Below are 13,744 nucleotides of genomic sequence, written 5' to 3'. Positions count from 1 at the left end.
GGGGCCAGAAAAAGGACATGAAATATTGAGGTATATAGACCCCATGGCACTCTGTCTCTCCCAAATGGGCAATTGTTACATTATCATTAGGAAAAATGATCTTTCTTTGCCTATTTATCCCAGATTTATTATTGTGTTGCAATTGGATGGAGTCTTAAGATACAGGGCATACTGGCATGAAATAGTAGGACAGATGCATATAACTCACATTTGTGACTCCGAGTTGTATTTCGTCCATTAGGGACTATGCTCTTCTACTTAAGCCCCATCATAGCCAGGCAAGGCAGCAGTTTTATTAAAATAAAATGGTCGAATATGGGTGGTTATTTCAACTCGAGCCAAGAAGCCACATTTATAATCGAGTTCTTTTGTTGCTTAAAGAGAAGGTAGATACGATGACAAAGATGAACCTGCAACTGAGCAAGTGAATGTTTTGTATGAGAGCGTGAAGAGTAGACCTTAAATAGTTCATAACAGATCTTAAGTCAGAGCTGGAGAAAAGGGCTCTCAAATTCCAGAGAGTCTAACTCTCTGAACTGGAGTAATCTACTTTTTATGTCTTGTCTTGTCTTTTCTTTTCTTTTCTTTTCTTTTCTTTTCTTTTCTTTTCTTTTCTTTTTTCTTTTCTTTTCTTTTCTCTTTTCTTTCTTTTCTTTTCTTTTATTTTTAGTAAACAAACTCTACCATCAAGGAATGGGTCTTGGGTTTTAGAGTCTACTAATGATTAGTGCTCTGATGCATTATTAGCGTTATTTAGGCCATTGTATGACGCATCAAATCAGAGACACATTCAAGGGCCTGAGTGTTCCTTGTCAGCAGCTGCTCTCTACCCAAACCTCAGGGAAGGGAATAGCCAGGCCGTGGAGCAGTGGGAAAGGAGTTTAGGAGTTTAGACCCCTAGGATTCTGGGCCATTCACTACTCAACTCCTTTTGCCTGTTCCATTTTACAAATTTATTTTGAGACCATTTATTTCAACTTCCTCAATTTTTAGAAGGCAGCTGGGAACTTGGAGATTTAAGGGGCTCATTTAGCAATTTAAACCAGATCTTGGCCTTTATTACAATCCTCTCCTTGACTCTTCCCAGATCCTCTTAGACACTGGCAGCTTTAAAAAAAATTTTTTTTTAAGTAAACTCTGCCCCCAACGTGGACTCAAACTCACAACCCCAGGATAAAGAGTCCCATACTCTCTACCGATTAAGCCAGCCAGGCACTGTAGACACTGACATCTTATTTGAGAATAAGCTGCTCTCCTAAGTCCCACTTGCTTCTGTCTTGCCTCATAATTTTTTTTTTCATGTAAATGTTGAGTAGAAAATAAAATCACCTTAGGTTTATATTTGAGGCTCAGCTCTGTTCCATATTAGCTGTGTGGCACTAGGGTAGTCATTTAACCTCTCTGGCCTCAATTTCATCATCTGTCAAATGGAACTAAAATATGTACCTCCCAAGTTGAGGATTAAACAAGCATGAACATGAAGGGGCCAGGCACTGGGGTAGTCCAGCACTCAATCCTAGTCTCCTCTGCCAAACTCTAACCTTACCTGATCTGTAAAGCCTCAGTGAATATTCTCTCAAGCAAGCCCTTTTCCCCTTCGAGCCTTGGCTTCTCATATTTAAAACCAGGGCCTTGGATTAAATTATATTTAAAGTTCCTGTAAGATTTGAGTCCTCAGCCTTCAGCTGGTTAGCTCCCATTGCTCTGTCCTCAAGGTCTTTTTTCCCCCTAAGACTGAAATTGTCAGATGAGCTTTCTAAAGTGCAAGAAATTCTTTGCACTCATTCATTAACCTGTAAAGTAAATTTTTAAAGAAGTCTTCATTTTCTCCACTTTATGCTGATTCTGGGTCCATGGGGGAGGCAAAGAGCATAGCTGAATCTAGGGGCTTATTATGATACCATTAGGCTCCCTTTTCATCTCTTAGTTCTGCTTTCCTGTGTTGCATCTCTCCAGGGGGGCAGCACAAACAGCTTTGGGCCTCAGAGTGAGAGAGCTCAATCCTCTCTACCCCTCACCCCTCCACATTTCTGCCAAAGCACAGAAAGCACCTTGACTTCTTTGCTTAGGTCACATAATCATCTCTAGACTAATCACTGTGTCTCTTCGGTGGATGGCATACTCTGGCCATCTCAAGTAACAGGACCATCTTGAGGTGAGGAGTGGAGAGTCACACTAGAATTTCATGTAAGAGGGAGGAGCAGTTTGCAAAACAATAGTTGTTTACCAGTCTTGTGGACTGCATACATCATTCCCATATGCTGGGAGCTCCTCTCATCCCATGCTGTTGCCATGGGATCTAACACTGAAAAGGGGCAGACTGTCCTGGACTTATGGCAGCTACAAGTTGAGAAGTTGACACAATCCAATGCCCCCCTACTGACCTGTATTGTTTGCCTTGACTGGAAGAAAAATTGGATTATATTTCCAAATTTAATGATTAGTTACTGGCCAAGGGCCTTTTGGCAGAAATTTCCCCAGAAACTATGGGATATACTCTTAAAATGCTGGTTGGAGTTGCCAGGGTCCTAGGGCATCTCCATGTCGTGGTGCACCAGTAGACCATTAGCCTTTGCTGCTCTTTCCTTGGCTGGATTCTGGAGATAGGAGGTCAGGGCCAGGGCAGAGGAGAGGACTTTGAAGGATGCCTGAAAAGCCAGTTGAGCAGCTGGATTCTTATCCACTATGGACAGCAATTTCACTATCACAATTATTCTCTAGGTTACTAAATACCTAGAGAATTGTCAAGTGACTAGGGAACAGAAACTTATTTTTGCTCTCAAGAACCCAGGAAAGAGAAAATGTTCATGACAGAGCGAGGGTAGGAAATAGGTCAAATACTAAAAGTGATCCCTCTGGCTAGTCAGGCATTAGGGAAGAGACCCTGTTAGGTATACTTATCTGAATTATCTGTCTGAGAAGCTGACTGTAGGTCCTGATAATGTGAACGAGAAAAAGGCGCACCCTGCAAGCAGGAGCTTTTAGCCTACACTCACCTCTGAGGCTGAGGCCAAGGTACTGTACAGATGCCAAACCTTATAGGCTGGGGACCCATTTTTTTTCACCAGACCATGAAGTTCTTTAAAACAGTTGCTGTTTTTTGGTTCTCCATCAAGTACTCAATGAAATTCAGTGTACCTGGAACATAATAGGATCCCAATAAAATTTTATTGAGTGAATGAAATCTCGTGTTTCATTGAAAGCATAAAGAAAACAACTCTCGGTTGCAGCTGAATTTAACTGTCAAGTGTGTTTGGTGAGGCTGTATCTTTGGCTTTTAGAAACATTTTAATAAACCTCTTGTTGCCATTGTTTATGGACAGAGTATCTCATATGGATCAGAATTAGGGGAACATAAACATGTTAATATTTTCTCATGTAATGTTCTAGATAATATTTTCCTACATAACATTCCAGATTTTAATCTTTGCTAGCAAACCAGGTGATTAGGGCTGTTGGGGTTTTCCCTATCTTCAAGTAGAGGTCTGTTTTTTGTGTTACTACCTTTGGCCACCAGATGGCAGCATTTGAACAATAAATTCTTAATCTGTTTTCTAATCCAAAACTTAGTTTCACACAATTCTTTTATGTTTCAGAATCAATGCTTCAAAATAAAATATGTTTTTTTTTTTTAAAATAAGGCTTATGTGTGTTTAACTGATGCCCTAATCAAGATAGAAGTTTGAGAGAAAACCAGGGTATAGGTAAGAATACAAAACGTACATGATTGTTAAGGGGAGGCTGTTTGGCTCTGAAGTTAGCCAGGGTTGAGAGCTGAGTCTGAAATTTATCAGATGAGGGTGTTGAAGTATGTCAAATGCATGGTAGGCCTTGAAAATATGATAGCTCATTTCCTCCCATTTCTTAATTTGACCCCAAGATTAGTAACTCTTGTTCTCATCACAAGTATAACTGGGAGTAGCACTGGGAGCAGACATTTCTGGGCATACCCTTGAAAAGTGGTGTTATTTTTATATTAACATAGTTATTAAGTCTCTGATGGTTCGATGTTAGAGGAAGCACTGTGAAAGCAAGACAAATGATACAAGAGATGGCAAAGGGGTATGTGTGCATTTTCCATGGGTCAGCTTCCCTCAAAACCTCCTTGTGATATATGAACCCAGCTTCACTTCCATCCTCCAGCTCTTCTAAGACTTCAGCTTCTAAGCAGGCAGAATAAATGCCCCAGCCTCAAATATGCCAGAATATTACAGCTGGAAACAATTTTACAAGCCAGGACTTCTGACATTTTGAAGGAGTCACAGATTCAGAGAATTTGGTGAAAGCTATGGACCCTCTCTCCAAACATTTTCAACAAATCAATTATCCGTGAATTTCCTAGGACAGAGGTTCTTAACTGGCATGCATTCCATAGGCCCTGATTATTTTGAACCATCTGGTAGGGCTTTTTTTCCAAACCACACAGAGAAAGTCAGTCTATTACCATGGGAGGGCATCTAATGCCCTTGGTGCTTTGGGAAGATAAATGTTTAATCTCTTGTCCTGAGAATCTGTTAAAACTCTTTTTAATCTAGTAGCCTCTGATGTCCCATTGAGGGGTTTGGGACACAGAAATGATTGTTACAACACCAGTGACAAGCTTATGTCCTTATTAAACACCAAGTGTGTTTATATTCCCAAATTCATGTTGGAGAAAATATACTAAAATGTTAATTAGTGGTTGACTTTGGATGGTGAGAAGGTAAGTAATTTAAATTTTGTTATATTGTGTAGATTTCTAATTAGCTACAGTGAATATATATTTGTGAATGTGAAAAAACCCCAGATTTTATTTTTTAAAGTAATAGATCACAAGGAAATGCAGTCAGTATTCAGTTACTTATATTAATAGCTGATAAAACAAAAAATGGCTAATAATTTTAACAAGTCATATCAGTTCTCCAGCCCTTTAGAGGCAGAAAGACATCCTGCAAGGCCAAATTCCAAGCCATAACAGGTTCAGTTGGGCCTAAGGGTGACACAAATGAAGGTAATTCAAATTTTGGATCTGATTTCGCTGTTACTAGATCTAGAAAAGTAGATTTTCTCTGTTGCCCCCAACCTTAATCTGTGTCTTTTTCATGGAGACATCCACTACATTTTGTTCAAAATTGTTGTCCTAGCAACTTCCTAATTGTATTTGCAAATGTCTTTCAGCAGTCACTTAGGTCCCATAATTTCTCTTGAGTGTTATGTTGATGTGGCATGTTCTATTAAATTCCAATATTGAACCATCCTTGAGTTCTTGGAATGAATCTCCTGAATCTTGAACCTGCCTTCCTTCCTTCCTTCCTTCCTTCCTTCCTTCCTTCCTTCCTTCTTTCCTTTTTCTTTCTTTCTTTCTTTCTTTCTTTCTTTCTTTCTTTCTTTCTTTCTTTCTTTCTTTCTTTTTTTCTTTCATTTATTAGAGAGAGAGTGAGATGGAGAACACAAGCGGGTGGGAGAGGGAGAAGCAGGCTCCCCGCTGAGCAGGGAGCCCGACACAGGGCTCAGTCCCAGGACCCTGGGATCATGACCTGAGCTGAAGGGAGACACTTAACCAACTGAGCTACCCAGGCGCCCCTGAGGGCTACTCTTTCGATGTTGGTTGGACTGCAGGAAACATTTTTGATGGATGGAGATGGGGGTGAGTTCTATAGATTGATTTATGTGTGAAAGCTTTGTGGCCTGGAACCCAGACTTCTAATATAAAATATCAGGAGAAGAGTGGGGAGCAAATGAGACCTGCAAATCAGGGGAAGAATGGTTAGGAGTTTGGCTTGCTGGGTCAGTTCCCAGGATATTCTTTGTGGTAGAGAATTCAAGTAATGGGAAAGGTGACCTGACTTCCACATGATAACCCTACATGGTAGAGGGGGGTGGAGAAATATGAAAAATGATACATGAGATAAACATTTGGAGAAGACTTTGAGGCATTTGGGAAGTGGGAGCTTTGGAGTGGTCTGGAAAACTGCAGAAGAGAAAAGGGGAATTTGGAGAAGGGTTTTTCTCTCTGGATAGGAACTGGAATCTCCTTAATGGTTTTTGATAGATGTGAGCAAAGATTATATACTTCACTTTTCTTTTTTGAAATTTTGAATTCTATTCTTAATTTCATTTCTCATGTTTTGCATTGTGTATTTCTTTTCTTGATTACATTTGCTAAATGTTTCCTTGAATTTATTGTTATTTTTCGAAAGAGCAATTCTTGGATTTTTTACTTTTGTGATTTTTTAAATAATGTTTTTGCCTTATTTCTTTTCTCTTTATTTTTTCCTAATTTTTGAGTCAAATACTGAGTTCATATACATTAATATTAAAACATCTCTTTTTTTTAATTGAATTTTTAAAATAGCGAAAATATGTAAGACTGTGAATTGAATGCTGGGTTGGACCAGAGACTTATGGAGGTGGCCTTGGTTCTTGATAACAAGGAAATATTTAATTTGATTTCAACACCTGAACCATGAGGTTTCCTTATGTCTTTCAGAAAAGGCATATGTTCAAGACAGTGAAGTGGAAATGACATGTTATCCCTAGGATAAGGTTTTGTTCATTATATGTTTCACAAATACTTTTTTCTTCCTATTTTCTTATGAATGAGTAATTGTGTTAGGGTGTTCTCATCTCTTTTCTCCTTACCTGTACCACAACCGTGAAACAATATGACCCAGGCAAGGATCTGCCATTAGTCTTTTATTTTATTTGTTTATTTAAAAAAATTTTAAAAAGATTTTTTAAATCTTTTAAAGTAAGTAATCCGTACACCCAGCATGGGGCTCGAACTCAAGATGCCTAGATCAAGAGTCATAATGCTCTACAAACTGAACCAGACAGGTGCCCCCATTAGTCTTTTATATTTAGTACGATTTTATTTATTTATTTATGTATTTATTTACCATTCTTTATTTATTTATTTATTTATTTATTTATTTATTTATTTATTTATTTATTTATTAAGTATTCTCCATGCCCAGCATGGGACCCAGTGTGGGGCTTGAACTCATGGCCCTGAGATCCAGACTTGAGCTNTTTCCTTCTTTCTTAGTATTCTCCATGCCCAGCATGGGACCCAGTGTGGGGCTTGAACTCATGGCCCTGAGATCCAGACTTGAGCTGAGACCAAGAGTCAGATGCTTAACCAACTGAGCCACCCAGGCTCCCCTATTTAGTATGATTTTAAACTTCAACATTATCTTTTCAAGATAGGAATTTGCATTTCAACTTTATTTGTACAACAAATTTGTCCCCAGTTAAAGGATTTTTAGTCTTAATGAAGTGCAACTTTTTTTTCCCCATGGATTATGCCTTTGGTATTATAAAGTCATCACCAAACCCAAGGTCACCTAGAGTTTATCTCATGTTGTCTTCTAGGAGTTTTATAGTTCTGTATTTTATGTTTAGGTCTGTGATCTGCTTTGAATTAATTTTTTTGTGAAAGATGTAAAGATGTGAAGTCTGTGTCTAGATTCATTTATTATTTTTTTCATGTGAATATCTAGTTAAAGGATTTTGAAGCATTACCTGATGGGGTAGTTTTTTTATATGAAGTTTCTCTTTCTTCCTTCCCTCCCAATTTCTCCTTCCCTGTAATGAGAATCTTTGATTAAAGAAAAGAATTTCGAGGGAAAAGCATCAAACTGCTAGCAGAAGGCCATGCAATTTTGACTACAGTGTGAGACTTCTACTTCCTGTCCAACTATTTGTTTTTCTTCCTCTGATACCTGTGGGGTGGGAGGGATTGGATGCATTCCCTGGGCTGGATGTGCCAAACTGTTTCCAATTCCAGTGTAACCGTCAGTGGAGTTCCCTTACCTCCTGTCCGTGCCTGCTTGTCAGTTCACAGGCATCATGGAATGGGAACGTTTGTCTTGGTATCATAATCCCAAACTCTCTTCAAGATTTGGGGGAAAATGAACAAGGGCAGCTACCATGAATAGTTAAGTGTGAAGAGTCAGTTCTTTGTAGGAGGTGTGAATGAATTGTCACAATTTGGAAAGAACTTGTCATAGTGTGCGATCTGCCCAGAGGCGCTCTCCAAAACACCACAAAATCCTCCAGGAATCTTTTCATCTTTTTGAAACTCCAGTTTGCATTTCCAGGATCCTGGCTGACCTGCTGAGCACAGTGTTCTATAATGGCAGAATTTGTTTTTCGGTTACTGGTGGTGTCAGGAACACCAGAGTGGCATCTACTTTTTGAGAAAAAGATGGCAACTCATTTGTGAAAGGGAGATGGGCATAGAGAGCGTCAGGCTGCCAAGGCATGTGGGTGAGCAGTGAGGGAGGTCTTTGGGACAAAAGGAATGCCCATGCTAGGTTTGCCATGAGAAATAGAAACTGGTCCCTTCAAGATGAGATTTTTTCCCCATTTCTGCTGGGGCTTAGGTAATATGGTCTGCTGGGTATAGAGGCACTAAATAAACTGTACTGAGGTTCCATTTGTACCAGTCACCAGCTTTGGCAGTAAGGCTATGGGGTAGCTGGCTTTAGTTTCACTTTGGCCGTGGAATCTACAACTCGGCATGGTTCTGACACAGATTAAGGTGGGGGTGGGGGACTGGATAATCAGAAGACAGAGCTCTTCCCTCACGTCCAGGTGCCACCTCCTGTATCCACGTATAACATCTCCCTTAAACTGATTCCTGAGCCTTGAATTTTAGTCAAGGTGTGTTAGCAGGCAAGTTGAGAGTGACCAAGCCTGGCTGAGGTGAAGGCAGTAACTCGGTTGCCTGGGGCATGTTATGTTATTCTTTCTTTAGTTCCCTTCATAAAAGCAGCGGTAATACCATCTACCCTGCAGGGTTACTGAGAGTATTAAATGATATAATGAGGGTAGAGCACTTGGTAGATGGTCACTAAATAACTATGATGATTATGGCTAAGAGTTGTTTTCAAAGGAAACTTAATGGTGGAATTGGTTCAATCTACTCATAGGGACTCTTGTTTGCTGACATAAGGAACTATACAACAATGAGCAGTCTTAAGAAAAGATTCATTTTGGTAGATGCCAAATATACCCTAGGACCAAATAAGACGTCCTTGACAAAACAAGTTATTTTTAATGCAGAAGAATTTCAAGAAAAATAACTTAGTCCCTCTTCTAAAGATAAGAGCTCGCAGCAGTAGTTTCTACGTTAATTAATAAACTATTAAGTTTTAAAGTGGGACAATAATCTGGTAAGTGAAGATTTTAGGTGAATTCACTTCACAAGTGTTTAGAGCTATGGTCAACTTCAAGATTAAACTCCCTGTCATTTGGCCAGGTACAGATGAACTCATTTGTTGTGCCTATATGAAAAGTGAACATTTTGTGTAATTATAGACACTTGTCATTTTCATAGTATCCACCCTCTGAGTTCTTTCTTATGGGAAGGTTTTCTCTCTGTTCTATCCTCACAAAACCTCTGAGGCTTTAAACCAATGTGCCTAATGGCAAAGATGGTCAGCAGGGCATCTCCTTCTGTGGCTCATTGCTTTCTGGATGGGGCTACTCTGTACACATAACACAATTGTATTTTGCACATTATCTGCTCCTTATTTAAAACCTGAAGAGGAGTTGTCCAAAAGAAAAGTGAAGGACCTTTAAAGGTGAACAATGCAGGCAGGTTCTTTGCTCATAATCATGTTTGTGGGCTAGCCTAAGAGGACTTTGTATTATATTTAAACTGTTTCTGAATTGCTTTTTAGTTTCTCATCACTGAATTCATATGGCTTCTGTTTCTTGAGAGAAAAACCTAATTTTTGTCCTTTTAACAGAATTACCTAATTGCACAGTTATTTTCAACCATACAAAAGCCAACATTAAAAATGAGCCAACAGGAATAATTATGACTCACAGAAGAGGTAAATGATCTGATATGTAGTTCTTGTGTTTGAGGTATTTAATTCGACATCAAAAGAAAAAAGATTTTTATGACGAAAAAAGTCTTATCATTTAATCCACAATGTATTTAGCTATAGACATTCTATTAATAATTCATTAAATGTTTTTCTGATTCATGTGGTATTTAACAAAGGGGATTACTTTAGCTCTTGCATCTCAATTCATTGTTGTATGATTCTTTAATCTTAATTTTCATTGACTAGTGAGATTAATAAAATGATTATAGTAAGAGATTTTAGTATGTGTGTAATAAAATTGGACATCTCCAGTAGTTAAAAAAAAATAAGTAAGGATATATAGGAATTGAACAACGTAATAAGTAAATTTTGTGCGCATGTGTGCATACACCCATGTGTGCACATGCACTCTTGAATATAGGAGGAAGACCTTACGGGATACCTGGGTGGCTCAGTTGGTTAAGTATCTGCCTTCGGCTCATGAGGGTTGTGATCACGGGGTCCTGGGATCGAGTCCCGCATCGGGCTCCTTGCTCAGCGGGGAGCCTGCTTCTCCCTCTGCCGGCTACTTTTCCTGCTTGTGCTCTCTCCCTCTCTCTCTCTGACAAATGAATAAAATCTTGGGGAAAAAAGGGAGAAAGACCTTACTTCCTTTGAATAGAGAAGAAACACTTTATTCCCCATATGCCCATGGAACATTTAAAATAGTTGATCCCATATTTGACCACAAAGAAAATTTTGGTATGTCTTTGCATTGTTTTACTTTTTGCAATAATCATATATTACTTTCATAATGCAAACAACACCAAAATACATACATTTAAAAATGTGTTTGCTCTATTTCTGATGTCTAGAATAATGTTTGGGACATATTAGGGACTCAATAAATGTTGGCTACATAAATAAACAAATGGATTTTAATATTTGTTGAGTATCTACTATGTGCTAGGCACAGAACACCAGGTATTGCCCTATAGCTGTGTGGTCTAAAGCCATTTGAGTTAAATGGATTTTGGTATTATCACAGAACAAACCATATACCCTCAAACATAACTGACATAACAAGTCTGCAGTCATTCCTTTAGCCCGTGACCTGGGTTATACCTGTTCTCCAACTGCACTGTAAGGGCTTCTGCTGAATTGGTTTATTTAATACTTTTGCTGTACAGGTATACATTTTCCACACTTCAGGTGATAATTTAAAGAGTGAGGGAGGAGTGGTAAGGGCATATGGAGTAGGGAAAGCTTTCTGACAGTGAACATGCTGACTGTACTGGGCAACTCTGAAGTCCTTTCCAGCTTTACCAAGAATAATTTTGCTAACTCTAAGCACACTGGCTCTTTGGTTTGTTTACTTATGATTATTTTTTACTTGTTATCTGGAAGTAGTTTCTTTCATTTAAAATATCTTTCATTAAAAATATCTTTCATTTAAAAATTTTCTTTCCTCTTTTCAAAATGTTGGCTTAGTTGATGGGGTTGAATTTTTGCTGTAATTGCTGACAGTTAATTGTTAATTGCTGGAATACCAGTCACTATTGTGTGTACTCATTTTCTTAGACATTCTTTTTTTTCCTTAGACGTTTACAATCAAGGGAAAGGAAGAGCGTATAACGGGATTAGGCTTTTCACTTGTTTCTCATTAGGCATTTGCGTAGGATTTGGAAAAGCTTGCTGCCCATAGGCAAAATTAACATCAGTATTACAGGTATTACGTTTTTCCACCCAATGATGTGTTGTGCATCTTCTTCTTTTTTTTTTTTTTAAGGATTTTATTTATTTATTTATTTATTTATTTATTTATTTATTTGGGAGAGAGCGTGAGTGCGCAAGTGGGTGGGTGGGGAGGAGCAGAGGGGGATGGAGTGGGAGGGGGAAAAAATCTGAAGCAGACTCCATGCTGAGTGCAGAGCTGGATGCCAGGCTTGATCTCAGGACTCTGAGATCATGACCTGAGTTGAAACGATGAGTCAGACGCTTAGCCGACTGAGCCACCCAGGTGCCCCTGTGTTGTGCATCTTAATTAGTGGTAGACAGAATAATAGGGCATGTATGTGTTTTTTCTCCTTTTTTTTTTTTTAAGCTATCAGTTATTGAGAGCTTAGTATGTGGGGTACTGAACAAAGCTCTTCAGTCCAAAGAAATTAAAATTTCTTTTAATCGTCACAACAGTCTAATGAACAGGTGTGCTGAAGAAAACAAAGCTAAATGAAGATATATAATAAAACTAGTAACAGAAATTCTTCCTGACTCAAAGTCCATGCTCCTTACCACTGTGTTACACTTTTCCTGTCTTTTGCATGGTCATATTCTGAAACTTGCCTTCTTCTAGAACATCTTCATTTTAGAATATTCAAGTAAAACTCAAGTATCCTGATATCTGACTCCAGCCTCCAGCTTTTCCATAGCTTCATTTCCACTCTGTCTTCAGTTTCACTCTTTTTTACCATTGTCTAGATTTTCAATTCCTTCGTCCTTCCACTTCCTCCCAGTTTAGTAGCCCCATCTTAGGCTTGCTTTCTTCTCCATGAACCTCATGTTTGATCATCTAAAATATTCTCCCACAAATACCCCTTTTACTTCTATGCCAAACCCACTGTACTATGTCCCAACCCTGGTTTGATGCCCATTTGCTTTCTTTGCTCCTATTTTCACATTACTGATCAGGGGCACCTGGGTGGCTTAGTCGGTTAAGCCTCCAACTCTTGATTTCTGCTCAGGTCACGATCTCAGAATCGTGAGATCAAGCCCTGTGTTGGGCTCCACGCTTAGCACAGAGTCTGCTTGTCCCTCTCCCTCTGCTTCACTGCATGCATGTACATTCTCTCAAATAAATAAATAAATAAATAAAATCTTAAAAAAAAAGATTAGCTAATCAAGGTTAGGGGGAAAAATCAGTAGATCTTATAATAAACCTTGCAGATTGGTTCCACTACACATTTATGGCCTTAAATTCTTGCTGGGCTCTCCTTTCATTCTGTGGCATTGCTGTTTTCAGGTTCCTTCTTCATTGTCTTCAGCAATAGTGCTGTGTTAAAACCACTCTCCTTATTCTCACTTCCCTTACTCTTAGCTAGGTTTTCTCCTGCTTCATCAAACAAAATGAGGCTGTGAAGCATTATCTTGCTCAACTTTCTATCCCCTCCCTGCCACTTATCTACATGCATACCATTCTTGACTTTCTTCCACAGGATAAAGGGAGCTCCTTTCTGTTCAAATCCAACTCCTCACCTTGACCTCGAGTCTAAGATGGAAGCATCTGTGTTCTGGGCAGGAGGATGGAGGAAAAGATGAAGAAGGGAATTAAGGACTCACATATCGCTCTCTGAAGAAGTTTCCTGGAATCTCCTCCATGGGTCTTTTTGTATTACCATGGCCAGAATTCAGCCACAAGCCACAGGTGACCAAGCTTTAAGGGAGGCTGTGAAATACAACCTTTATTTTGGGCAAATCCATGTCCAACTAAAATTTTTATTATTACAGAAGCAGCACAGAATGAAAATTGGAGATATTGAACAGTCTCTACAGTCTGCCAATGTTCTTTTGCACATGAAAGAAACTGAGTTGCCTTTCTCTTTCTTATTTTTTACTTACATTGCAAATATTTTACAAATTTAGACCTTTTAATCTTTTAATTTTGTTTATGCTATCTTTCATGATACAGAGGTTAAAATTATTAGGTAGCCGAAACATGCATTCCTTTTGTAAAAAAAATTCCTTGTTTCTGGATTTCACATTTTGGTTAAGTAGACCTTCCTTACCCATATGTTCTCATATTTTCTTTTGGTACTTTTATACTTTGGTTTTTTTTACTTTAGGTCTTCATTAAATCTGGTATTTAAATTTTGGTCTAGTGTGACATAGGGGTCTATCTTTATTTTTTCAAATTTTATTTAATTAACTCCAACTCATTTTAAACTAGC

The 13,744-nt window shown here is 38.6% G+C and overlaps 1 protein-coding gene across 2 annotated transcripts in view; it reads left to right on the top strand.

Moving 5' to 3' along the window:
• APTX (aprataxin) overlaps nt 1-13,744 on the top strand; it is a 51,778-nt gene that overhangs the window by 21,409 nt on the left and 16,625 nt on the right. The window contains exon 9 of one of the 2 annotated variants that reach the window (XR_004626489.1): nt 13,013-13,221. The gene's annotated coding sequence lies outside the window, so the exon portion shown is untranslated. Of the gene's footprint in view, nt 1-13,012; nt 13,680-13,744 lie in introns of those variants that run through there. The other variant, XM_034664008.1, reaches the window with a different exon arrangement.

This window comes from Ailuropoda melanoleuca, chromosome 7 (assembly GCF_002007445.2).
Source record: "Ailuropoda melanoleuca isolate Jingjing chromosome 7, ASM200744v2, whole genome shotgun sequence".
NCBI lineage: Eukaryota > Metazoa > Chordata > Mammalia > Carnivora > Ursidae > Ailuropoda > Ailuropoda melanoleuca.
Note: the sequence above shows the minus strand (reverse complement) of the source record. Positions and strands in the feature narration are given on the sequence as shown.